General features: G+C 40.8%; 2 protein-coding genes across 8 annotated transcripts in view; one reads left to right on the plus strand and one right to left on the minus strand.

Annotated features, from left to right (window-relative positions):
- Positions 1-25,133, minus strand: part of RALGPS1 (Ral GEF with PH domain and SH3 binding motif 1) — a 577,572-nt gene that overhangs the window by 268,706 nt on the left and 283,733 nt on the right. The gene's annotated exons all lie outside the window — the stretch shown is intronic.
- The window catches only part of ANGPTL2 (angiopoietin like 2), a 53,340-nt gene continuing 30,693 nt past the window's right edge, over positions 2,487-25,133 (plus strand). The window contains exon 1 of the mRNA XM_089675282.1: positions 2,487-2,958. The gene's annotated coding sequence lies outside the window, so the exon portion shown is untranslated. The remainder of the gene's footprint in view (positions 2,959-25,133) is intronic.

A 25,133-nucleotide genomic window follows, 5' to 3' on the forward strand; every position in this document is an offset into this window, starting at 1 on the left:
CCTAGACGCTGAAGTTCAAAAAATGATAAAGTAGTGTGCATGGACACACAGGCTAACACTATTTAGCTTGTAGGAGCAGACACAAAATGCTAGTAAAAGCTTCTAGGAGCTAGAAGGAGGAAAAATTATAGTATGCCGGAAGCCTAAAAAATAAACACACAGTACAGCCATAGTTGCTCTGAGCATCTCTCACATTAGGCGGTCACCTACAGCTCCATCATCTGGACAGGCAGAAGTGGATAGAGAAATTGCGATCAAGTGATGTTTTGCTAACTCATTGTACACACTGGGGGGGGGGGGAGATTTACTAAAACTAGTGCACTCAGAAACTGATAAAGCTGTGTATGGTAGCCAATCAGCTTCTAACTTAACCTTGATCAATTAAGCTTTGGCAATAAAACCTGGACGCTGATTAGTTGCTATGCAGAGCTGCACCAGAATTTGCACTTTCCAGTTTTAGTAAATAGCCCCCCCACTGTGTGTTCTTCAGGTTAACATCTGGTGCACCAGATTTTGCACTCTCTAGTTTTAGTAAATCAACTCTCTGTGAGTGCTACTGCACTAAAAGATATTAGTAGATATCATGGTGTGATTCAGTTTGGCAGTAACTTTGGGATAAGAGGGGACACTAGGGGGTTGATTTACTAAAACTGGAGCGTGTAAAACCTGGTGTAGATCTGCATAGAAACCAGAATCAGCTTTCAGGTTTTATTCCCAAAGCTTAATTGAACAAGCTGAAGTTAGAAGCTGATTGGCTCCTATGCACAGCTGCACCAGATTTTGCACTCTCCAGCCTTAGTAAATCAACCCCTACGTGTCCAAACAAGGCACTCTGCATAGAGGTCTACTCAGAGAATAAAGCCAAACACTGTGCAGATATAAAAGACACAAATTAATGAAGCTCTGAACTCTATAATTTAGCCTTACTTTTTAAATGCAAGCAGTCTAAGCAACTACAATTTGAGCTGGCGTTAGCCTCTATAGTGTAGAGCTCGGACTGGAGGACAGAGAAGCAGAACAAGGAGCCTATCAGTTGTGTTGCAGTGCAAGGAGCATACTGATAGGAATATAGAGCAGAGTGACCCCAAGATGAGGTCGTGAGTCTGCTCCTTCACCTTTCACTGTCCATTCACATAGAGGAGGGGATGAGACCTGTAAGTGTTACTGAACTGTAGCAGAGAACACACAGTTCTCCCCACTGCCACAAAGGACTGTGTAGGTTGCCAGAGTTAGATAAATTGCATAAATGAATGGACAGAAATACAAATTCTTTGGCACGTAAAACAGGGAACACATTTTCTGCAACAAAGCTTCACATTGGAAACTTGGGACCCTCTGCAAGCTTGAAATCATAATAAGGTTGTGTTATATGACCACAGATATGTAAACATTGCATTAAAATGGTTGTAAACCCTTGCATACACCCGATGAAGTGACTGGCCTCAAGTGATACACAGAGATTAAACAAATCCTCCGAAATAAGTTGTACCTGTCTAACTGCAGTCTTCTCTACATCCATTCAAAGTGCTGAACTTACACAGCTTGTCTAATAGTTCAGAAAAAAGGAAATAGAGAGCTGAAGTTACACTCTGCAGAGCTCAATGGGGAGAGTTCTGAGAGCTGACTGGAGGGAAGAACACCTCCTCCTCCTCCACACAGCTCACAAGAAGAGAGCTGAGGCTGTCAATCTGCTGGAGGTTCCACCCCGGTCACCATTTTTTTCTTGGTGTCAGGAAAACTTATCCGAAGTGATTCATGCTGACAGCAGAGGAACGAAGCAGAAGACAGAAATTACACTTGGTGTTCTGGATTGAGACAAGTACACACTATAGAGGGATATGCTTTGTTCGTATTCCATGTCTGAGGTTTACAACTACTTTAAGGAGTTCTTAAAAAAGTGGCAGTCTACTCAAATATTTCAATCATAAACAGAGTCCAGTGGACTGAATCACCCTGCTGCTCTTATGTGCAACCATAACAGTTTCCTGCCACAGTTTGTTTCTTCGCTCCCGCCCACCTTGGGGTGTTCTTACCACTCTACCCCATCCACTCTCATACAAAATCCAGCACCATACAAGAGGGAATCCCTCATAATGGTCACAGCAGGTGTGAAGATTCGATAACATGGCACAAAGGTCTCACCAGAATCTTAGTGTAATGTGTATGTCCTATTTATAGGAATCTTACATTTTGGAAGTTTAACCATTCAGGCATAAATTACACATTGGGGTTCGAAATATTGGGTGACGTGCAGCTTCTTTCGCTACTGCTGCACATTTACATCCTCACAGATCTACAGTTAAGTGCCTAGAAGGAGCTGCCAGGGAAGAGGAGGAGAGGTGGAGTTTGGGCATGCCAAATTAGTTTTCACTGAGAGGCATGACATCACCGCTTTCAGGACTCTCCAATGTTTGTGGTCAGGAGGGAAGAGAAGGGGGGTCCAAGGGCTCGTGTGTCCTGTCCTCCTGGCTGCTCTCTCACATGTGTGGGAGTGGAAGCAAACTACTGTCCAACCAGAGAGTCTGCAGCTCTTTACATGCTGGGTACAACTACTTTTTTTTGTCTTAGTCTTTCCAGCATGTCATTCTACCACAAAAGAACTGGAGGAGCTGAAGTTCAAATAAGGCTGTAGACAGTGATGGGCTCAGGGCTTGGAGCTGGGATGGGACAAAGCTCTCCTCTAGGCAGCAGGTAACCTCCTGCTATCAGCCACAGGGAGGTACAATCAGCAGACAATGAAATAGACGATCACAGCAAGGCGCTGCTACAAAGTAACTCCTAAGACGTCAAAGGAGCTGCGCCTGTTCCATTTTACTTTTATCTGGAGGGAAGCTGGCAAGAAAAGTTTACGGGAAGTGTTCTGAAGAACTTTAGCTAGGCAGCTCCAAGGAGGGAATGCCAGCTTTGGAGAATAGCTGATCAAACAGGACCTGTGCTTCAGGAACAAGATAGGAAAGGGTAAGCCTGTCCCTACACAACCTATTATTATTATTATTAGAAAGTGATTTATATAGTGCCATCATCTGCTGCAGCACTGTACAAAGTTACTATTATTATCAGTAGTATTTATAAAACCTCATCATTTCCCGAATGCTGTGCAAAGCCGCTAATATTATCAGTAATGCTTATATAGCATCTCATGAATGTTGTACATTTACTATTATAATATAATAATACTAATAATACAATAACTTGCAATTTTACCATTTTTAATGAAAAAGTTTGGCATTCCAGAAAGTTCTGAAAACACAGCAAAAAGTAATCATTTCTGGAAGGAAATGGAAGAGGTACATGTACAATTACTGTGAAGAGCGTTGCTAAACTGTTGCAGTAGAATAGTTATGTCCAGAGGGAGTGTGAGGAACACTGGAGTTAAACACATTTTGGGCACAGAACACAGAGAACATGGGAAACACCGTATCTATTAATTGCAGGAAGCCTCCTTATCAGATAAAACTCTGAGAACATTACAGTTACCAACTGTTTTCCATTTGCTGAATATAAAATCTGTATTTTGTCATGGTAGATTTATTGTATTAGAACTATTCAGCCTTTATTGCTAATAGTTATTAAAGTAAAATTTGAAAATCATACCGCAATCTAATGCATGTCATAATAGAGCATACATATATACAGATAAAGACGCAAACATCCCTGGAAATTTTATAATGTTCGTGCCCATCCAAAAATCTGGACTTCGGGACAGGTCACTGTAATATGAGGCGGACTGAGAATCAGATTTACAACTAGTGAGGACAGCTTTCACAATGATCTAGCATCCAGACCCTGAATGGTACACAACTATCCATACTATACTATGTAGGATGTCAGTGTTGCCATGGGAACCAGGAGCAATACATTTTACCATCAACTTATCCTGCAGCCACAGACTTGTTACACACTTCAATAACTGCATTTTACAATGCATAACGTATGGGAAAAAGGGGCATACATGTTACAATATTTTTATCGAATACAATATTTTTAGTTTTTATATTATTTCTATGGAACACCACCATACACGTATACTGTATAATCAAAGGGTGACTGTAGGAAAGAGACAGTAAGCTCCATTTCACACACATACAAACATTCTCACGAAAGCATGTGTGTCTGGCATATTGAAACAATTATCCAACTTAGTTAATCCCTGTTTCATACAACTTTATCCAATTTGCATGGTTGAAATGGATGTTATATGACCTCCCCAGCACACACAATAGAATTTATATATGATTCAACCCGCATTTGAAAAAACATAAAATTCAGATAGGTCTAGACTGGCAAGACTAAAGCTGGCTATACATATTAAGGATTCAGCTTCAAGGTTGAACAATAGAAATCACAGGATTCCCCCTTTATGCTAAACAGCGTGGATGTACAAATCTGCAGTACCAGCTATTGTATTCTGACAGCTAGCATCTGTGGCTCTCAGAATACCCCAACAGTGCCTGCATCTGATTGGATGCAGATGTATCCGTCTGGCTCCTTCGTCAAAAGTTGATTGAAAAATCGCCTTTTGCCGAACCAAGTGGTGCCAACAGGGCCACCTACAGAACACATTCCCCAATTCAGCAGGAATCAGATGTTCAATCTCTTTGTGGTCAAACTAAGTCTTAACTGGTGAAAAACGAATCATTTACCCATCTGAGTACAGGCAGTCCCCAAGTTACAAACATCCAACTTGCATACAACTCATACTTCAGAACGGAGGCAGTGTGAAGTCACGCAGGTCTCAGAAACCACCGGGCGGCCATCTTGCTGCTCACCATATGCTGTGAACTACTGTCCAGAAGATCTGTCAACAATCTCACATCACTACATGGCCAATTAACCCTTCCTATGCTATCCAAACCTTAAAAATAATTTTTTAGCAGGAGTTACACTTACAAAAATCTGTTACAACTTCCATACAAATTCAACTTAAGAACAAACCTACAGAACCTATCTTCTTTGTAACCCGGGGACTGCCTTTACAATGGTAGAAAACCTTGTTGCTATATTCTGTCACTTTAGAAGCTAGACAATAGACACTCTAGTGGCAGAGTTCTGCCATGCTTATCTTGCACTAATGAGACCTAGCAAGCCTGAAACACGTTGCTAGATTACACATCTCTCTCAATATTTTAGGCTGGATTTGTTCTACAATCCAGTGGTTCTAAATGCATAGTAATTCAAGCGAATGATTTGCATGACTCTGCCTGTTATCTGTTGATTGTTGGATTTGCAGTGACAGTTGATCACATTTAAATAAACATCCTCATGTTTTAAGAAGTCAATACCAAACTTTACAATGTCCTAGTAGAGGGCCTTATATTTTGGTCCACTCACCGTAACCTTGTTCAACATGACACATAAAATATTGCGTCAATTCAGCATCCACATAAGTAGAGGGTGATTGGCTGCATGTAAAGTAAAAGCAGGTGAAAGATCCTGATGTTATTCCATTCCTGGGTGATGGGCATAGAACCAAAGATTTACAAGAAAGCAGCAGGCTGTCTGTGTCCCAAAATGAAAGCCTGCAACGTAATTTGGGTCTGTTTACTGTCAAACCTGTTGTAAAGCTGCAATTACTAAGCTAAGACAGAAAGGCTCCACGCATGTGCTGATATCAGCAAGTGAGGTGACCAACGCTTGTGCTAACCGCTGTGTTCTCAGCAACATGGGGCTCTAGAGATGTCACAAAAAGCATCAATGAAAAGTTCTGAAACTGATAACTGCTGAATTAGAAGAAAAATATTAGCAGGTCTCAGTGGCAGGTCTCGCACAGGCTAAATGGTTAGCACTTCTGCCTGGCAGTACTAGGGTTGTTGGTTCAAATCCCTACCACGGCACCACCTGCCTGGAGTTTGCATGTTCTCCCTGTGCCTGCATGGGTTTCCTCCAGGTACTCCGGTTTCCTCCCACACTCCAAAAGACATGCTGGTAGGTTAATTGGCTCCTGTCTAAATTGACCCTAGTATATGAATGTGAGTTAGGGACCTTAGATTGTACACCCCTTGAGGGTTAGGGACTGATGTGAATGTACAATATATATGTAAAAAGTGCTACGGCACTATGCAAGTACCTATAATAAATAAATAGCTTCAAGGGATACCACCAATTCCAGCTTCAATTGATGCAATTGGGTCATTTAGTGCCAAATCACAGAGAGCTCTTGACATCATCACTAGCATTCATTTTACCAAAATGTTTACCGATGATTGGTAAAACAACTAAAAGTCTTTAGAGCACTAGCTGACAGAAAGGTAGGGCATGCCGGTACTTTTAGTTTCTTAACAACTTGCATGCTAGCAACGTTTCTAACATGCAGCAAGATCTGACAGCCAAGGTCAAGGCAGGGAATGGGGGAGTAATACTTGTGTTCTGGCATTTAACGTCTGATAGATAATTGCTGGTCTGAAATGAGCTTAACAAGAGGACATAGCTATGTACTCTACACACAGTCACCTCTTGATGAACACTTTGGACTGAGTCTTGAGCAAATGTATGATGCATATTCTGACCACTTTTTCCATTATACAAGTATTACTTAGTATAATACAGAACTATTGACAAGTCCTGCCCCCAAAGGGCTTACAATCTAATATACATACATACCAATCAGTAAAAACTAAGTTAATCTACCAATATGTTTTTGGCTTTGGGAAGGACCTAAAAATGTCATGCCGATAGCTTTATGGCAACTAAGCCTAGGACCCCACTGTCACAAAGCTGCTGTCCAATAGGTTGCCATCTTGCCAATCAATCTGACCTAAAACCTTGATGGCTGTTTGGTGTGGGTTTTTGCACTCTATCTTATTAAATGTGGTCATTCTAGAGTTAACATTCACTTGAACATAGAAGGTTACTGTAGAACTCCTTCCACTTCCCATTCCCCATTTAAGTTATTTTCTTGAATATTAATCATTTGAAACTAAACATTTGTAAGAAAAAATTAGTAATAATTCAAAGTAATTTTATGGGCATGATTCAACTGACTTTTCTATGAAATACAGTTTGGGTCCTCCAACAGTGCAACACATGTGGAAGAATCAAAAATACTAGAACCTGTGGTCACTACTCCCAAACCTTTTATATGAATACAAAATCATCTCATACAGTGCAACAGGAGCTTCCTTTATTCTGCTACACTCTAACAAAACCTGTAAGTCACCTGATATATGGGGGCAGAAAACGATAAAAAAATCTTCTGGGGTGTAAGTAATTTTAACTGTTATTCTAATGCAAGGAAAGGAGGTACTGGTGTCAAAGGAAACCTGTTCTAAAAACAATATGCAGACTGCCACTGCTGAGGTCTCTTTTTGAAAATGCTAGTTGCCAGGCTGTCATGCTGATCTAAGAGCTTGCATCATTTCTGAATTACTGACATACAACAAGCATGCAGACTAGGAATTCCAACCTTCCTGAAGTGTTCAATTGCAAAATTACATAAGAAAATGTATTTTGTATTCCCAAGAAAACAGCTGGTGCCTTGTTAAACCTAAATTAATAAAACCACTGAGAGTTGCAAAGAAGCAGTAAGAAGGATGCACATGGTCTACAAATACATTGCTCCAAAGTTCTTTGTTAAGAGTCCGTTAAATATGCAGGATGCTAAAATTGAAAAAGAACATTGGCTAGGTACACCAGGTCAGACAGAAAACACTGTTGTGCACAGGGCTTGGGTAATCCTGGATAATATGGGGTATACCAGGGTAAAAACTTGTGAGTGTCTTCTCCATGACTTCCAGGGCATTCATTCTTTCACCACATACAAAAACAGAACATGGTGTACAATTCTCCCAGTATCCTGGGCCTCCCTTATCTAGACCTGACCTCTGCTAGCCAGCTCTGCAGGGGTCCCGGAAAAGAGGGATTTAAAGCACAGCTCGAGTTTCCAGCCATCAGTCACCAGTCTGGCACTCAGTCCCACTTTCTCCCATCCTGGGGATGAGTGAATGAGCAGAAAAAAGTTTGACTTTGTTGAGATAAAGGATTATGCAGTGTTCACTGAGGCTCATTGAGATGGGGGCAGATAAGAGCTAGCAGGGCTGCATTCAGGACATCTGATCCTGTGTGTATTGTGCTAAGTGCGCCCGTTGCATAGGGGCATGGCTCAGCACACAGCACTCACCCATACGACAACTTCTACTTTGCCAGATCACAAAAGCTGCTCCACCAAAATATTTCATGTCTCCATTTTCTTGGAATACATCATGTTTCTATCTGCAAAAAAACTTGGTTGTTTTATAGCCAATAGGCAAGGTATTTTGCGCGTGGGTTTTTTTTATTAGCAAGCGTGAAGCTGACATCATCTGCTGGGACTTTGCCACTTGCACAACAGCTATTGTTCTTTGTTCAGCAATAAAGCAAATGCCACACTGCATGCTGGCATCCCTGTCATCCAAATGAGTGTTTGTTAAAGGGGGTTTCTATTTTCAGACAGGCTGTCAAAAAATAACAGTCCACCCAAAGCTGGCATTGCTATTTTCACTGGAGTCTGGTTGTGTCCACCTGATGGATTCATATATCTCGTAATAACGACATCATTGAGATCTCCCCACCATAGCTCCCTTTAGAACAAAACAGGAAAACAGCCGCACACCACTGCAGGACTTGTTCTAAATAGAAAATCTTAAATGATTCATAAGTCAAAAAAACAGTTCTTCTAAATATGGATCATTAAAAATTTTCTACTTGGATCAAGTCCTGCGGTGGTGTGTATGTTTTTCCTTTTCTGCTTCAGTATACAGTGGTGAGCCAGGGTGAGCACCTACATGGGACCACAACTAATACATACACCTAAGCAGTGGATGCTTGATTTGGTCCCTTTAGAGCAAGTCTGGACACTTAAGTATCTGCACTCACTTTGGGGTCACTGCATTCCTCCTGATCCATTCTCCATATTAATTCATAAATATCTAGCAGGTAGGGTCAGAGTCCCTATAATGACCAAAGCATGTGTGCAGATCCAGTGACTCAAATGCAAACAGCTCATCACTGGACTCTCTGAAAGATGTAGCAAACCTTCAAGCAGTTTTTAGCCTCTGCTAAGAACTGTAATATCAGATTTGGGTGGACTGACACTTTAAATAGCCAACTGGTTGCTCCTATTTAGCCCGGCAGCTGAACCAAAAAAAGAGCCCAGCTACTTAGTAAGACTAGTGGAACGTTCAAGGGAGCAATTCAAGAAGATGACAATGAATAGAGTGATGTGTGATACACTGGCTGTACAGAATGAAGATCCAGCATTATTCTGTACATAGTATATTCCTTGTAGGGAACATTTTGACTTTATTTTACTGTAAAACACTATAAATACACAGTCAGACGTCTGCCGCTGTGTTTTACAGGAGACCTTTATGCTTGTGCTTATTTGCACTGGTAGCATGAACTACTGACCTGCTGCACCAATAAAGCAAATGTCCAAATTGAATTAACTTAAAGTTAAACTCCAAGCAAACCGCTAAATGCACAGATGAAATACATTACATATAAGGAAGCTGTTTTACTGGCAATGGATTTGTATTTTGTCTATCCAATCTTGCAATTTATACAGCCTCATTCCACAGCACAGCCCTGTCTAGCAGGGGGGGGGGGGGGATTTGGCATGACCTCTCTCTGCTGCAGTTGCAGTTTCACTTTCATGTACAGGTCCGCTCCCTACCCTTCATCCTGTGACAGGACAGGGAAAGAAGAAGCAACACACTGATGAGCTCATCTCTGGGTTCACTCATTTCTCTCTTCTAATTAGCATGCCCCTTGCATTGCAAACACCTGATTGTCTCTTTGTGCTCATTTTCCCTACCCCTCTCTTAGCTCAGCTGTACAGGGAGTGCAAGGGGCTGAGACCAAGTACTTACCCTGCTTTCATTTAACAATATTTATTTAATGATGTGTTAAAGTAGAACTATAGCCTCCCGTTAAAAATATGCACTGCAGCATCTACAGTAAGGTCCATAAATATTGGGACATCGACACAATTCTAACATTTTTGGCTCTATACACCACCACAAGGGATTTGAAATGAAACAAACAAGATGTGCTTTAACTGCAGACTGCCAGCTTTAATTTGAGGGTATTTACATCCAAATCAGGTGAACGGTGTAGGAATTACAACAGTTTGCATATGTGCCTCCCACTTGTTAAGGGACCAAAAGTAATGGGACAATTGGCTTCTCAGCTGTTCCATGGCCAGGTGTGTGTTATTCCCTCATTATCCCAATTACATTGAGCAGATAAAAGGTTCATAGTTCATTTCAAATGTGCTATTTGCATTTGGAATCTGTTGCTGTCAACTCTCAAGATGAGATCCAAAGAGCTGTCACTATCAGTCAAGCAAGCCATCATTAGGCTGAAAAAACAAAACAAACCCATCAGAGAGATAGCAAAAACATCTGGCGTGGCCAAAACAACTGCTTGGAACATTCTTAAAAAGAAGGAACACACCGGTGAGCTCAGCAAAACCAAAAGACCCGGCAGACCACGGAAAACAACTGTGGTGGATGACCGAAGAATTCTTTCCCTGGTGAAGAAAACACCCTTCACAACAGTTGGCCAGATCAAGAACACTCTCCAGGAGGTAGGTGTATGTGTGTCAAAGTCAACAATCAAGAGAAGACTTCACCAGAGTGAATACAGAGGGTTCACCACAAGATGTAAACCATTGGTGAGCCTCAAAAACAGGAAGGCCAGATTAGAGTTTGCCAAACGACATCTAAAAAAGCCTTCACAGTTCTGGAACAACATCCTATGGACAGATGAGACCAAGATCAACTTGTACCAGAGTGATGGGAAGAGAAGAGTATGGAGAAGGAAAGGAACTGCTCATGATCCTAAGCATACCACCTCATCAGTGAAGCACGGTGGTGGTAGTGTCATGGCTTGGGCATGTATGGCTGCCAATGGAACTGGTTCTCTTGTATTTATTGATGATGTGACTGCTGACAAAAGCAGCAGGATGAATTCTGAAGTGTTTCGGGCAATATTATCTGCTCATATTCAGCCAAATGCTTCAGAACTCATTGGACGCCGCTTCACAGTGCAGATGGACAATGACCCAAAGCATACTGCAAAAGCAACCAAAGAGTTTTTTTAAGGGAAAGAAGTGGAATGTTATGCAATGGCCAAGTCAATCACCTGACCTGAATCCGACTGAGCATGCATTTCACTTGCTGAAGACAAAACTGAAGGGAAAATGCCCCAAGAACAAGCAGGAACTGAAGACAGTTGCAGTAGAGGCCTAGCAGAGCATCACCAGGGATGAAACCCAGCGTCTGGTAATGTCTATGCATTCCAGACTTCAGGCTGTAATTGACTGCAAAGGATTTGCAACCAAGTATTAAAAAGTGAAGGTTTGATTTATGAATATTATTCTGTCCCATTACTTTTGGTCCCTTAACAAGTGGGAGGCACATATGCAAACTGTTGTAATTCCTACACCGTTCACCTGATTTGGATGTACATACCCTCAAATTAAAGCTGACAGTCTGCAGTTAAAGCACATCTTGTCCGTTTCATTTCAAATCCATTGTGGTGGTGTATAGAGACAAAAATGTTAGAATTGTGTCAATATCCCAATATTTATGGACCTGACTGTAATTACAAGTGCATTTGCAGTTATGGTTTTCTGGTAGTCCCTTGAAAATCCCACAAACACATGTTTATATTGCCAGAGAAGTCCACTCAATGCAGCTTTCTGTGATGGTGCGGTAACGATGCTGCACTGCTGAATTCAGAGCAGATTTGGCACTCTCATATAGGCTGTGCCTGCTTGCACTACAGTGGGATTTTGGGGGTGTGGGGGGGGGTATGTGGCTATCAGCATTGTCACTTCTACTTTACAAGCCTGTAACTGGTTAAGCAGCACCTGGCCACACCTTGTCTTGCCCACTGTCTTTGGGATTGACAGCACTGCCTCTGCTTCTGAAACCCTCCCACTGTAAGCTGAAGAGGCACAAATGAAGACGGAATTGGTTCAATATGGCTCAGATTGTCATAAAGAAGACTTTTATTGCACTTTAATGAAAACTACTCCTGAAATGCATACAGGGTACAACAATAGCCACCCAGGGTGAAAAAGTACTCATCTTTAGACAGCTCAGAGTATGAGCCTGTGCAATCACGGACTAGTGTGTTACGTTGATCTAGAACCACAAAGTCTCTGAGCCTATTGTCACCTCACTATACCCACTGGAACATATGAGGGATACTGAACAATGGATCTTACACTAGAACAATTTCTGAGCTCTACCCTGCTGGACTACAAAACATCTCTCCTTTATGTTACAGAAATAAGAGCGGGAGGTGTTCTGCAGTCCAACATAGGAGAACTTAGCCAAACTGGCTGCTTGAGCATTCAGTGTGGCAGAGGCACTATGCTGTGAGCTCAAATATGAAATTAGTTGAAAACTAGACTTTTGGCAGATAAATTGGTATTTATCCATACTTGCAGCATTTTTAAAGAAATGTAAAAACTTAACCGTGTCCTGGCATATAGAAAACATTCATCATTTTCCCAAGCTTATGTGCCTTTTTCACTATACCACAATCCCATAAGTGTATCTTGTCATATAAAAATACATTGTTCTTATACATATTGTAAAACATAAAACTTTAAAAAAAGAAAAAAGAGCCGTGTTTGTGTCACAGAGATGTACTGCCTATGTTAGTTTGGATTTTGCTCAGACATGCAGTAAACTACACAGATAAATCACACTGGTGTGACTATAAAGGTCTGTTGCAACTTGTACCTCCAAAAGATAAAAGAAACTGGGCGTTCTCCTTTAATAACTTCATCATCTCATTCACCTTGAAGGTTAATGGCCTGTAACCCCAAAATCCAGCATAAACACCTCTAATAGAGTGGTTAGTATATGGCTATCAAACAACTGAAAGAGGTATAAATACTAATTCTTTATTGTTGATAGTAATATGACTTTAAAACTCTTCACCAAAAATGATTTTAAAAAGCTCCAACAATAAAATGACAATGTTGGCACCAACAACCCCCTCTGTCTGAATCACAAACATTCACATCTCACTAGCTAAAAGAGAAAATATGTCGCTATTCCCTAATAATGCAAAGTGTCCAGATTTGTTGTTAATGCCCAGATCTAAATGGACATGTGGTAGCAATAAACCTATACATCACAACAGGCTGGAAAGCCTGAGGGTCCAGCAATGTTGATAGCGAGAATAATATTATTTCCTCTTGTACTTACAGGGGGATGTTTAATTAGATACTTGTGTCATACATTCATCGTTGGATATAGAAATAACAGTGTACATGTTTCATAAGGCCTCATTCACACCGGCACACCTGCGATTAACTTTTCTAAATGCAGGAGAAGTCATCTATAGGCATCACCTAAATGTCCTATAAATGCATATAAATGCAGGTATAACCATCAGTGTTAATAAGGCCTAATAGTGTCATGTAATCAATAAGTGAAGTGCTAGGAGCCATTCATAGTATCAAGTCTTCTACTGATGCATCCTTGACATGGGTATAGTGCAGCACCACAAACTGACCTAAAAGACAGGGTACATACTGTATATTCCATCCTATACTCCATTCTCATTAGCTCCTTTTTACCACCCCTTGCGCTTTCTGCTTAGCATGTCATCAGTCGGGTCCCTTGTGCATCAGTAAGGTGGTTAAAGAATCCAATGGGCTCCGTAATGTGGCCTTCCACAGTGTACGTATTTGGCGGCTACTTGTGATGAGGTTTTACGCATCAGGTGCTTGGTGGAAGGAGAGGTGGAACATCTGGGTAGCTTGGAAAGAAGCACCACAAGCAGCCTCTGTTTATGTATACTGCATACAGCTGCAAATAATGGCCATGTCTTTGTTTAATAAAATATGGTTAATACCTTTTTTTGTATCTCAGTGCTGCGGATCTCCATCAGCCTCTTTCAGCACTTCCTCCCTACAAACATTTGCTCCAATGTCAGATGCAATGCAGAGCAGCTTCCTTATAGTGGCAATGGTGGACCATGCCTGTGCAATGTGTGTTGGCACAGCTTCTATTACTATTCTTGTAGTATCTACTATGGGTATGTGTGGTAAGGTAACAGTGCGTTGGATTTAAAAAAAAATTGAAAACAACATTAAAATGACATGTTAAAACATATAAGAAAATTTACAGATTGAGTTTAGATCTATTTAAATGATAAAAGATTAAGCTTTTGGTAAAACAACACTTTTTCTGTATATTGTATATAGTGATGTGCACCATGGAAACACATGATGCTGTGCAGAACCATTAAATAGAAGACTCCAGGAAATCTGGGATTTCACAATAAGGGTGCTTTGATCTGCTAATCTGATAGGGATTGCTTTAGAGATGCTAGCAGAATTTGTAGAGTGCTATAGCACACCCAAGTACCCCCCTAGTGCTGTCCCCTTCAAGTGGTGCCCAAGACATGCTATACCCTGGATTCGCCACTGAACCAAGTGAATGTTTCACTTTAAAACATCAAAATGTTAGTAAGTTCCTGTCAAACTTTATAAAAAAAAAACCCCTCTAAAGTATGAAAATTGTGGCTTAAGAACTGAGAAAGGATAGAAAGCACAGGGTCTGTTTTACATCACAGAAATTGCTAAAGTCAATAATATCATAGGTCAGGTGACTGATATTATAATAATTATAACCTGCCAACAAAAAAATATTCTTTTAGGAACTATAGGAAGATTGATAGTAACAGAACCCCAATAAGCATTTTATATTTGCCCACTATCCTATGTGGGGTTATGGAGGTACAAGAATGACCAAGGTTGTTACACAGCTGAACATATATGAAATTTCCATTAAGCCACCATTGGCATGCATGACATTTAATTGGTGAAAATCTCTCTTCAAAAATTTGTAAGTGTTGGCCGCCTGGGTGCGCTAATCCATGCGTGACAACATCACTGGGCAGTTGCTGTTTCTTCTTCTAAACCTTCACAGCTACATGAAGAACGATCTATGTCACCTCGTTAATGTAGACTTGGCATCGTCCTGCCTTTGCATTAATAATCCCTTACGTACGTGTGATTTCACTTTCATAGCTCCCACTCAGCACACTGCACTTTACTAGGTTTCAGCTATGGGGGGATAAACTATCAGAAGTAAAAAAAAATAGAAAGTCAGCTGATCACGTGACCAAAAAAGAAGTTTACCCAAAATGTGAAGTTTTCTGAGTCATTCAAGAGCCTTAAAATTCTTTCCATATGTCTATTTACTGATTTCATGTTGCTGGTTAACGTTGCATTTTTCCAAACCCACAAAATAAAACAAATCTGAAATAGTACAAACTGTGACTTGCTTTCTTTTCCCCAGGCAGGAATATAACTTTTGTTTTGGGGGTTTTTTTTTGCGACTTTAATGCAGGAAAGACAGTCTGCAAATAATTCCAACACTTGTGCTTGTTGACCCTCCAAAATGTTATTTTATTACAGTGAGCTACAAATTTGCAATAAAGGACTCAACACCTTTACAGAAGCTAAGACATCTGAGTTCAATAATCTTGCCCTCTGTAAAATACTCCGTTCTGTGGCAGCAGCCATATTTAGGCTAAAGGAGGCTCATCAAAAGCCTGTGACATAGGCTAACTGTACAGGCCCCCATTCACACTTGTCAGGGGCATTGAAGCAGCCTATTTATTTTGAATGCCCCATTTTTTTCATAAATACACTGTGCAGATGGTTCCAATTGTGTATTGTGGTGTGCTGAAATGCATGTGAGTTAGGGTCCTATTCAAAATAATACTGCAATATACCACACATCATGCATTACAGCACATTTCCCAACACAAAGAGGGTCTGAATATATAGAGAGTATTTTCTTTAAAGAGCAACTACACTTTTGTTGAAGAAAAGGTTTTTCAAGTTTTCAATAAAAACCTGGCAGGTGTTCTAACCCTCCCCGGCTCTTTTTCAAACTTAAGCAAAAAAAATGTAACTGGTGTCCTAGTCCATGTCTTTTAATATGTTTCCTCTAAATGTGATTTTGTATTGTTTGAGAGTTGTAACCAAAATAAAATTCTCCAGCTGTTGGGGAGCTACAATTTCAACATGTTCAGTCCCCTTTATCTGAATGAAAAATACAAAAATTTGCAGAATGAATTTGGCTGGGTAATTGCTGACACCACTCAATTGTTATACAAGAACAACTTCGGTTTTATGACACCCCCTCTGCAATTCCCATCAGCATAATTAAGAATCTTTAACACGCACTTTTAACGGCTCTTTTGCTCAGACATTATCTGTGGTGTTTTGGGACAAGGGCGCTTCTTATGAGTCAACAACACTTAGTCATCTTGGTTGGCATAAAATGCTCATAAAAAGCAGCAAAGGATTCTGGGAGCTTCCAAATAAAAGCAGCTACAGTTTGTGGTGTCTTGGCTATTCCCTTAATTTTAACCACACTGGGAAAGTACGCACTTCACCTTAACTAGCTGTTTAACAAACCTGATGCAAAAAATTTAAGCACAAAAGCCTTTCATACGCAATGGCATTACCTCTCTTTTTGGATATTACACCGTAGCTTTCTGAATCTCAAAGTACTTTTCAAAATTATATTACAAAGGGACTGTAGTACACAGATATAGCTGTCTATAACCACAAGCAGTAGCTTACCTGAAAACCTGTTTCTTAGATTTTCTTTTCCTTTACAAAATGTTTGCTCAATTTACAGTAAGTGGCTGCTGTGGCTGGTGGAGTCCACTGTTTTTACTGCCAATTGTAACCCAAAGCTGACCGCGGCTCCGCCAGGACGCACAAAGAGGCATATACATCTCACTGACCTTTAAATGTATTCACCGTTTCTGCCTGTGGCTAGGTCTGTCACCCGTGTCTGCTCGGCTATCATATTTAAAAGCCTAGCAAGTTTAAACTGCAATTCCCCCATGACATATACAAAAGGGCTTGGGATTTAGTTTTTAGGCTAAACTCCAAGCAAATAGATACATGAACAGGGAAAAAAAACATTAATTGACTACTTTTACCTACCAAAAGATTTCTAATTCTGTCTAGACAGTTTTATGATTCAAGAGGCTCTGCCAGACAGCATAGCCACATCTGTAAGCTCGCTATTCACTATTGCAATACAGCTTGGTCACCAACCCACTCGTAATGTGCTGACAGGACAAGAAACACTGGAATCACTGCTCTGCTCCATAAGCTACCATTGTTAGACTGTTAGCCTTCTATAATATGGAACAGCCTAGCTATTAGTGCCAGCCCTCCCTCTTTCAGTCTACATTTGACCATAGATGGATCAACATATGGCCGGTTCAGCAGAGACTGCATAGCAGTCCCTGTTTGATAGAAGTTGATCAGTTGATTGACCTGAAAACGTTTGTTGATCTACGACTGCATCCATTCATCAATGTATTCTTACAGCAGTGTGTCCCGCTGTCAGAATGAAATATTCCAGAAAGGGAGGATTCCTCCATTCGCCTTGCTTGTTTGTGTGGATGGCAGAATTTGTTAGTTTATGGCTATGGCCAGCTTAGAGTGGATGTAAACCTCAGACATGAAATGTGAAAGCACATACAGTATTTCTATATCGCTTACTTGCCTCTCTGCAAAGCACTAAAAGGGAAATTTGCTAAAACTGGAGCACTCAGAATCTGGTTCCGCTGTGCATGGTAGCCAATCAGCTTCCAACTTCAGCTTGTTCAATTATGTCTTAACAATAAAACCTGGAAACTGATTGGCTACAATGCACAGCTGCACCAGACTTTGCACTCTCCAGTTTTAATAAATCTAATCTCCCTCTAAGTGTCATTTCTCTCTGCTGCCTTGTTCCTCTGTTACCAGCATGAATCACGTCAGACAGCTTTTCCTTACACTTAGAGCCAAAAAGATGACAGACTCAGCTCTGTTCATGTGTGCTGTGTGAAAGTGGGTGTGTCCCTTCCCTCCAATCAGCTCTCAGAGCTCTTGTACAGTGCGTAACTGCAGCCCTCCGCCACCTGCTTTGTGAGTCTGTAACAAATCCTACTTATCTCTGAGTTTTACAAGGATGTACATGACAAATCGCAGATAAACAGGTACAGCTTATGTAGGGGTATCTGTTTCATTTCTATGCATTACCTGAGGCCAGTCACTTCATTGGGTATAGGTAAGAGTTTGCAACCATTTTAAGTCATACTGGTAAGATCAATATCAGAAAATAAGAAATAATGACTAAGGCACATATGCTAGCTCTATATAAAAACACATTTATTTCTTAACAGAACACTGAGATGGACTACACAGTGGTCTATTATTGCTGCAGTTTAGCTTTAAGCTTTTTCAAAATACACTCAGTTACTTTTGAATAATTACTAGTATAGGGAAATCTTGCAGTCTTTTTCCATCGTCTGACAGCTCCTTCACAGATTTTTGTATGTGGAATCCAGACGCGTGGTATTAAAGAAGAGACTTTTTCTGTTTGCTTTACCGACATGTTCAAAGTGTGGGAAATTTCCAGCCAATACCCCAATAAAGCACCCTGGCGCGTTTATTTAATGGTGTCAGTGTGGTGCTGCTTTACTGAGCTCCGTGTCAAATAACTCATGTACAAAAGGTCCATTCATCCCAAGAGTGAAAAATATCCTCCAATTCATTTTGGGATCTATCTGGTACTATAAAATCTTTACAACAGATCCTACTGAGTGAAAAATTGCTGTCCTCACCATATTAAAGCGATTTGCTACTGATAAAGAATTCCAGTCCATCTAAACAGCGAGAAGCAGAGGCCTTCAAAGCACCCCATACCATTAACACAATTACTTCCTTTTCTTGCACCAGCAGACTAAATAAAAGGGGAACTCAATACCTGACACCTTCATAAACTAAGACATCTTTTTATAAGGGGTCAAATGTTAGATTCTCCAACAAATAATTTCCCTGATTTAAAAAGCATGTGTACTTTAGATTCACCCTTTTAAAGTAGTTATGTACATACTATATTGTGGCAAACATCAGAAATGAAAACTAAAACCTTTTAAAATTTTAAAACATTTTGTTTTTAGTTGAAATAAAGCAAATTATTACATATTATCCTGCCCAGTGAACGAGTGGAATTTTAGGCTCCTTTTCAGTCTTCAGAATTTCATATGCTCATTTTTTGTAAAACATTTACAGAGTTTACAGAGCTCAATACCTGAAGCTGATGCTTACACATGCAACTGAATAAGTTGGAAGGGCTGACTCCCTTTGTATTGCTTTGTCTGAGGTTTCGTTGAGACATCCCACTTGAAAAGGGAAAAACTACCGCTGTGGTCTTACTTTAGATAAATCGTTGTGCTCTGGGAATCCTGTTATGGATTAAAGCAGAACTCCAGCCAAAAATAAGACATTAATATCCCATTAAATGATGGTGATGGACATTTTTTCAACATTTATCAATGTTTTTTTCTTCCTAATCTTCAAAAGACATGTCTATCAAGATCCGAGGGATTATTGCGTTATGGCTCACTAGCAGTTTCTGGATCCATTACATCTTGGAAAACATACCTGAACCTTGCAGCAGCAGAGCTGGCTTATAAAGATGAACATAATACATTTAATGATGAATTAACAATTACAGAGCAGCATAATTTGAGTCTTTTAAATATAAAATGCTGCTATATTTAGTCCAGAGATTTCCCTCATAATACTTTTTTTCAGCCACTAGATGTCCTTAGTCTGATGGCCAGTATTAATCCCGCTGAGCCCAGGTTGTCCTGGACCCTCCCCAGCCTGCACCTTGACAGTGAAAGGAGGAGCAATACAATGATAAGCTCATGTCAGTCTGCATTCTCTTCCTATCACCATGCTTGTCTGACTGGTTCCTTGTACTGCTTCTTACGCTCACACTTCAGCTCTGCTGTACAGGGACTGCAAGAGGATGATACCAGGTCAATTTAGGTACTTACACTGCTTGCATTAAAAAAGAAAAAGAAGGAATTTTATTCTTAGATTAATGGGTTATATGCTGCTACTTTCAGGTGAACAGACACTTGCAAAGCTCCATATAAACCTGCCTACTCCATGAGGTCCCAGTTTTTTGTCAGTGTCCTTAGGTGATAGCCATTTTTTCAACATCTGTTAATGTTTTTTTCTTCCTGATGTTCAAATGACAGTTCCCGGTCAGTTTCTGGATCCATTACATCTTGGAAACCATTATTACTATTATTATACAGTATTTATAAAGCGCCAATAGTTCGCTCAGTGCTGTAACATTACAAAGGGGGACAGAACATGTGACAGAACAATAACAATACAATGCAAAACATGAGGGGATTGAGACCCTGCTCTTTCGAGCTCACAATCTAGGAGGGAGGGGATGGTGGCACAGGAGGAGAAAGCTGTGGGGGATGGAGTGGTAGGAAGAGTGGAGGAGGTCGGCAAGTTAGCAGGGGGTGGGGTAGGCTTCCCTGAAGAGGTGGGTTTTCAGGGTGCACCTAAAGTAGAGGAGAGTAGGTGATAATCTGATGGGTTGGGGCAGGGAGTTCCAGAGGATGGGTGACACCCTGGAGAAGTCCTGGAGGCGGGCATGGGAGGAGGAGACCAGGGAACTAGAGAGAAGGAGGTCTTGTGAGGAGCGAAATGTGCGTGCTGGGTAATACTTGGATATTAGGTTGGTGATGTAGTTCGGGGCAGTATGGTGGACGGCTTTGTACGTCAGTGTTAGGATTTTGAATTTGATCCCTTGCGCAAACAGAAGCCAGTGAAGGGATTGGCAGAGGGGGATGGCGGAAACGGAGCGGTTGGAAAGGCGAATTAGTCTGGCAGCCGTATTCAGGATCGACTGAAGTGGGGATAGCCAGTGGCAAGGCAGGCCAGTAAGGAGGGAGTTGCAGTAATCGAGTCGTGATATGATGAGGGAGTGGATGAGCTGTTTAGTGGTTTCTGGGGTTAGGAACGTGCGGATTTTAGCAGTGTTGCGGAGGTGGAGTCTGCATGAGTTTGTTAAAGATTGGACTTGGGGCTGGAAGGATAGGTTGGAGTCCAGAATGACACCAAGTACTCTGGCCTGCGGGGCGGGTTTGATGGTGGCATTGTTGGACATGATGGAGAAGTCAATGGGGGGTGGGGTCCAGGCTGGGGGGAAGACAAGAAACTCGGTTTTGGAGAGGTTCAGTTTAAGGAAGTGGAGTGTCATCCAGTCTGATATGTCGCTCAGTAGGTGTGTGATTCGGGCGGAGTCTGAGGGGGTGAGGTGGGGGGTTGAGAGATAGATTTGTGTGTCGTCGACATATAGGTGGTAGTTGAAGCCGTGAGAGTGTATGAGTTGGCCAAGGGAGGAAGTGTAGATGGAGAAGAGAAGGGGCCCGAGGACAGAGCCTTGAGGGACCCCAACAGAGAGGGGGAGTGAGGGGGAGGTGGTAACATTATAGGTAACGCTGAAAGAGCGTTGTGACAGGTAGGATGAGAGCCAGGAGACCGCAGAATCTCTGAGGGCGAGGGAGTGTAGTTTTTTGAGGAGGAGGGGGTGGTTGACTGTGTCAAAGGCCGCGGAGAGGTCAAGGAGTAGGAGCACTGAATAGTGGCCATACCATAGCTGGACCCTGTAGTAGTAGGGCTGGCTTAGAATGATAAATATAATACATTTATTGATCAGTTAACGACTACAGAGCAGCATTAATTTGTGGCTTTTAAAACTGCCAAGATTTCAGTTTAATTTTTTTTAAATAAAAATGGCATATACAGTATAAATATGGTAAAGTATATTATATATACTATTTAAATGTATATATTAATGTATAAATCATTAGTATGTAATAATATAGGATAACCGACATTGCTTGCAGTTTCTGAGCATTGTTTGCAATAATTAGGGCATTTCTGAACCAGAAAAGAAGCTCTATCAGCTACTGGAGGCACAGTGAGATTTCCAATCTGTGTATGCCATTGTCTAAATTCCAGCACTCAAAGAGATTTTGGAGGATGATTAAATTGTTTCCTATGACTCTCCTAAGATGATAGTTTTCTACAGAATTACTTGAAGTGGTTCTAAAGGCTGAAGGTTTTTTACCTTCATGTATTCTATGCATGAAGGTAAAAAACCTTCTGTGTGCAATGCCCCCCCCCCCATCCTTACCTGTGCCCCCTTCAATCCAGCAACATTTTTGGCAGTCTCTGTCTGGGGACTCTTCCTCCTCATTGGCTGAGACAGTGGGAGTCCATTGGTTTCTGCTGCTGCCAATCACAGCCAGTGAGCCAATGAGGAGAGATTGAGAGGTAGAGTGGAGCCACAGCTCTATGTGTCTTATGGACACAGAGCAGCGGCTGGGGACTCAAAGAAAGCGAGCAGCTTTCCCTGAGGGCACTGCTTGAGGGAGAGAAGCCAGGAGTGCCAGCGGGGACCCAAATAGAAGATATCTGGGCTTATCTGTGCAAAATCACTGCACAGAGCAGGTAAGTATAGACATGTTTGTTATTTAAAAAATAAATACAAAATAAAGAAGCTTTAGTCTCACTTTATTGCCCTTCTGAGATTGCATGCTAACTTTATGAAGCTACTACAGATGCAAACACTGCTTAGTAGAGTCCTATAAAAAGAGTATTTTATTCCACGCCACCGATATTTTCCAATTGAAACAGCAGCAGCTGCTGCTTTAAAGGTTCATGGATCCTTGTCAGAAATGAAATAAAAGGTGTAACAGCACTAACATAAAACTATTTAAGAATAAAGTGTAAATGCAAAAAAATTTCATGTATAAAAATAAATATAAATCCTAATCAAGTGCAGACAAATCCATTCCTGAAGACGTAATTTTGCTGAAATGCGTAGAGAGGGGCTTGTTTGGAGGTGTCGTCATCCTGTACAGCGGTGCTCACTTGCAGCCGGGGTGTGCAGCTGGCACTGCTCTAAAGTGATAGGCAATTAATCCTTTAGCATTGAGTGACACCTGGTCCATGTAAGTGAATTTACCAAGGTTTATAATTTTAATAAAATTTCTTAGTTTCCACTGACATTTGCAGATATATAATGGCAGTCTGGAATTTGATAAGGAAATCTGAGCCAGTGTCTTGTTTTATTTGAGCAAAACAACTTTTTTGGTCAAACCCTCTGGTGAGTGCTTAGAGTGGAAGGCGGAGAAATCACTGAGGTGTGTGCATTTCAATATCACTCTCTGCAAGTGAAGATTTTTGCACCTGATTGAAAGCACAGGACACTCTGAATATATATATATATATATATATATATATATATATATACACATACATACACACACACACACACACACACACACACAGTTAGGGCCATATATATTTGGACACAGGCACAATTTTAGTTTGTTTCAGGTATTTACCACAACATATTCAAGCTATAGTTATATAATGGATATGAACTGAAAGTGCAAACTCTCAGGTTTAATTTTAGGGTATGTACATCCAAATTGGAGGAAGGGTTTAGGAATTACAGCTCTTAAGAGTAGCCAACCCCCTGGAGTTGATTCTAAGTGTGGTATTTGCATTTGGAATCTATTGCTGTGAAACCTCATCATGCTTTTAAAGGAGTAGTCCATGCAAGTGAAACAGGCCATTGTAAGGCTTCAAAAAGGAAACAAATTCATCAGAGAGATAGCAGCAACATTAGGAGTGGCCAAATCAACAGTTTGGTACATTCTGAAAAAAGAAGAACGCACTGGTGAGCTCAGCAACATAAAAAGGCATGGACGTTTACAGAAGACAACAGGGGTGGATGATCGCAGGATCCTCTCTATGGTAAAGAAAAACCCATTCACAACATCCAGAAAAGTGAAGAACACTCTCCAGGAAGTGGAAGTATCATTGTCAAAGTGTACAATCAAGAGAAGACTTCACGAGAGCAAATACAGAGGGTTCACCACAAGGTGCAAACCATTCATTAGCTTGCAGAATAGAAAAGCCAGATTAGACTTTGCCAAACAACATCTAAAAAAGTCAGACCAGTTCTGGAAAAGCATTCTTTGGACGGATGAAACTAAGATTCATCTGTACCAAAATGACTGGAAGAAAAAAAGTGTGGAGAAGGCTTGGAACAGCTCATGATCCAAAACACACAACGTCATCTGTAAAACATGGTGGAGGCAGTGTGATGGCATGGACATGCATGGCTTCCAGCAGTGCTGGGTCATTGGTGTTTATTGATGATGTGACAGAAGACAGAAGCAGGTTAATTCTGCAGTGTTTAGAGATATACTGTCAGCCCAGATTCAGCCAAATGAAGCAAAGTTGATTGGACGGCACTTCACAGTACAGATGGACAATGATCCAAAACACACTGCAAAAGCAACCCAGGAGCTTTTGAAGGAAAAGAAGTGGAATATTCTGCAATGGCCAAGTCAGTCACCCAATCTCAACCCAATTGAGCATGCATTTCACTTGCTGAAGGCAAAACTAAAGACAGAAAGACCCACAAAGAACAACTGAAGACAGCTGCAGTTAGAGCCTGGCAAAGCATCAGAAAGGAGGAAACCCAGTCTTTGGTAATGTCCGTGGGTTCCAGACTTCAGGTAGTCATTGCCAGTAAAGGATTTTCAACAAAATATTAAAAATGAACATTTTATTTACGATTATGTTCATTTTTCCAATTACATTTGAGCCCCTGAAAATGGAGGGACTGTGCATAACAATGGTTGCAGTTCCTAAAATTTGTACTTGATATTTATGTTCAACCCCTTGAATTAAAGCTGAAAGTCTGCACTTCAAATTAATTTGGATTGTTTCTATATTATTTATTCTGGTGGCATACAGAGCCAAAAGTATGTGCCTGTGTCCAAATATATATGGACCTAATTGTATATGAAATTTTAATCACTGATATTATTGCACTTGATTTTTTATATTTATATATATCACATATACAGTAATTATATATATTATAACTTACAACAGAATAAGACTTAAAGAGACAAATTTGTGTCACACGCTGAAGTAAAGATAATCAACTAAATTTTATTGGTGGATATTATTAAACAGAAGGAATGAGGAACATGTGCTTTTAAAAGTGCTTGTATACCAAGGATGTTTTTACTAAAATGGAAAGTGACCTAGGCCTGCACTTTAACCTTGCAGATATAGTGTTCATCTTCATAACCAGCAGTTGGTGAATTTGAGAAGGGTGGGGGCACATGGTTTACAACTTTAGAGAAAGGGTCAAAAAGGGCCTAAACTAACTTTTGAGGGTTTTGAGTATCACAAA

The sequence above is a fragment of the Staurois parvus genome, unplaced genomic scaffold, assembly GCF_062004578.1.
Source record: "Staurois parvus isolate SC_StPar_1 unplaced genomic scaffold, SC_StPar_1.0 ptg000154l, whole genome shotgun sequence".
NCBI classification, from domain to species: Eukaryota; Metazoa; Chordata; class Amphibia; order Anura; family Ranidae; genus Staurois; species Staurois parvus.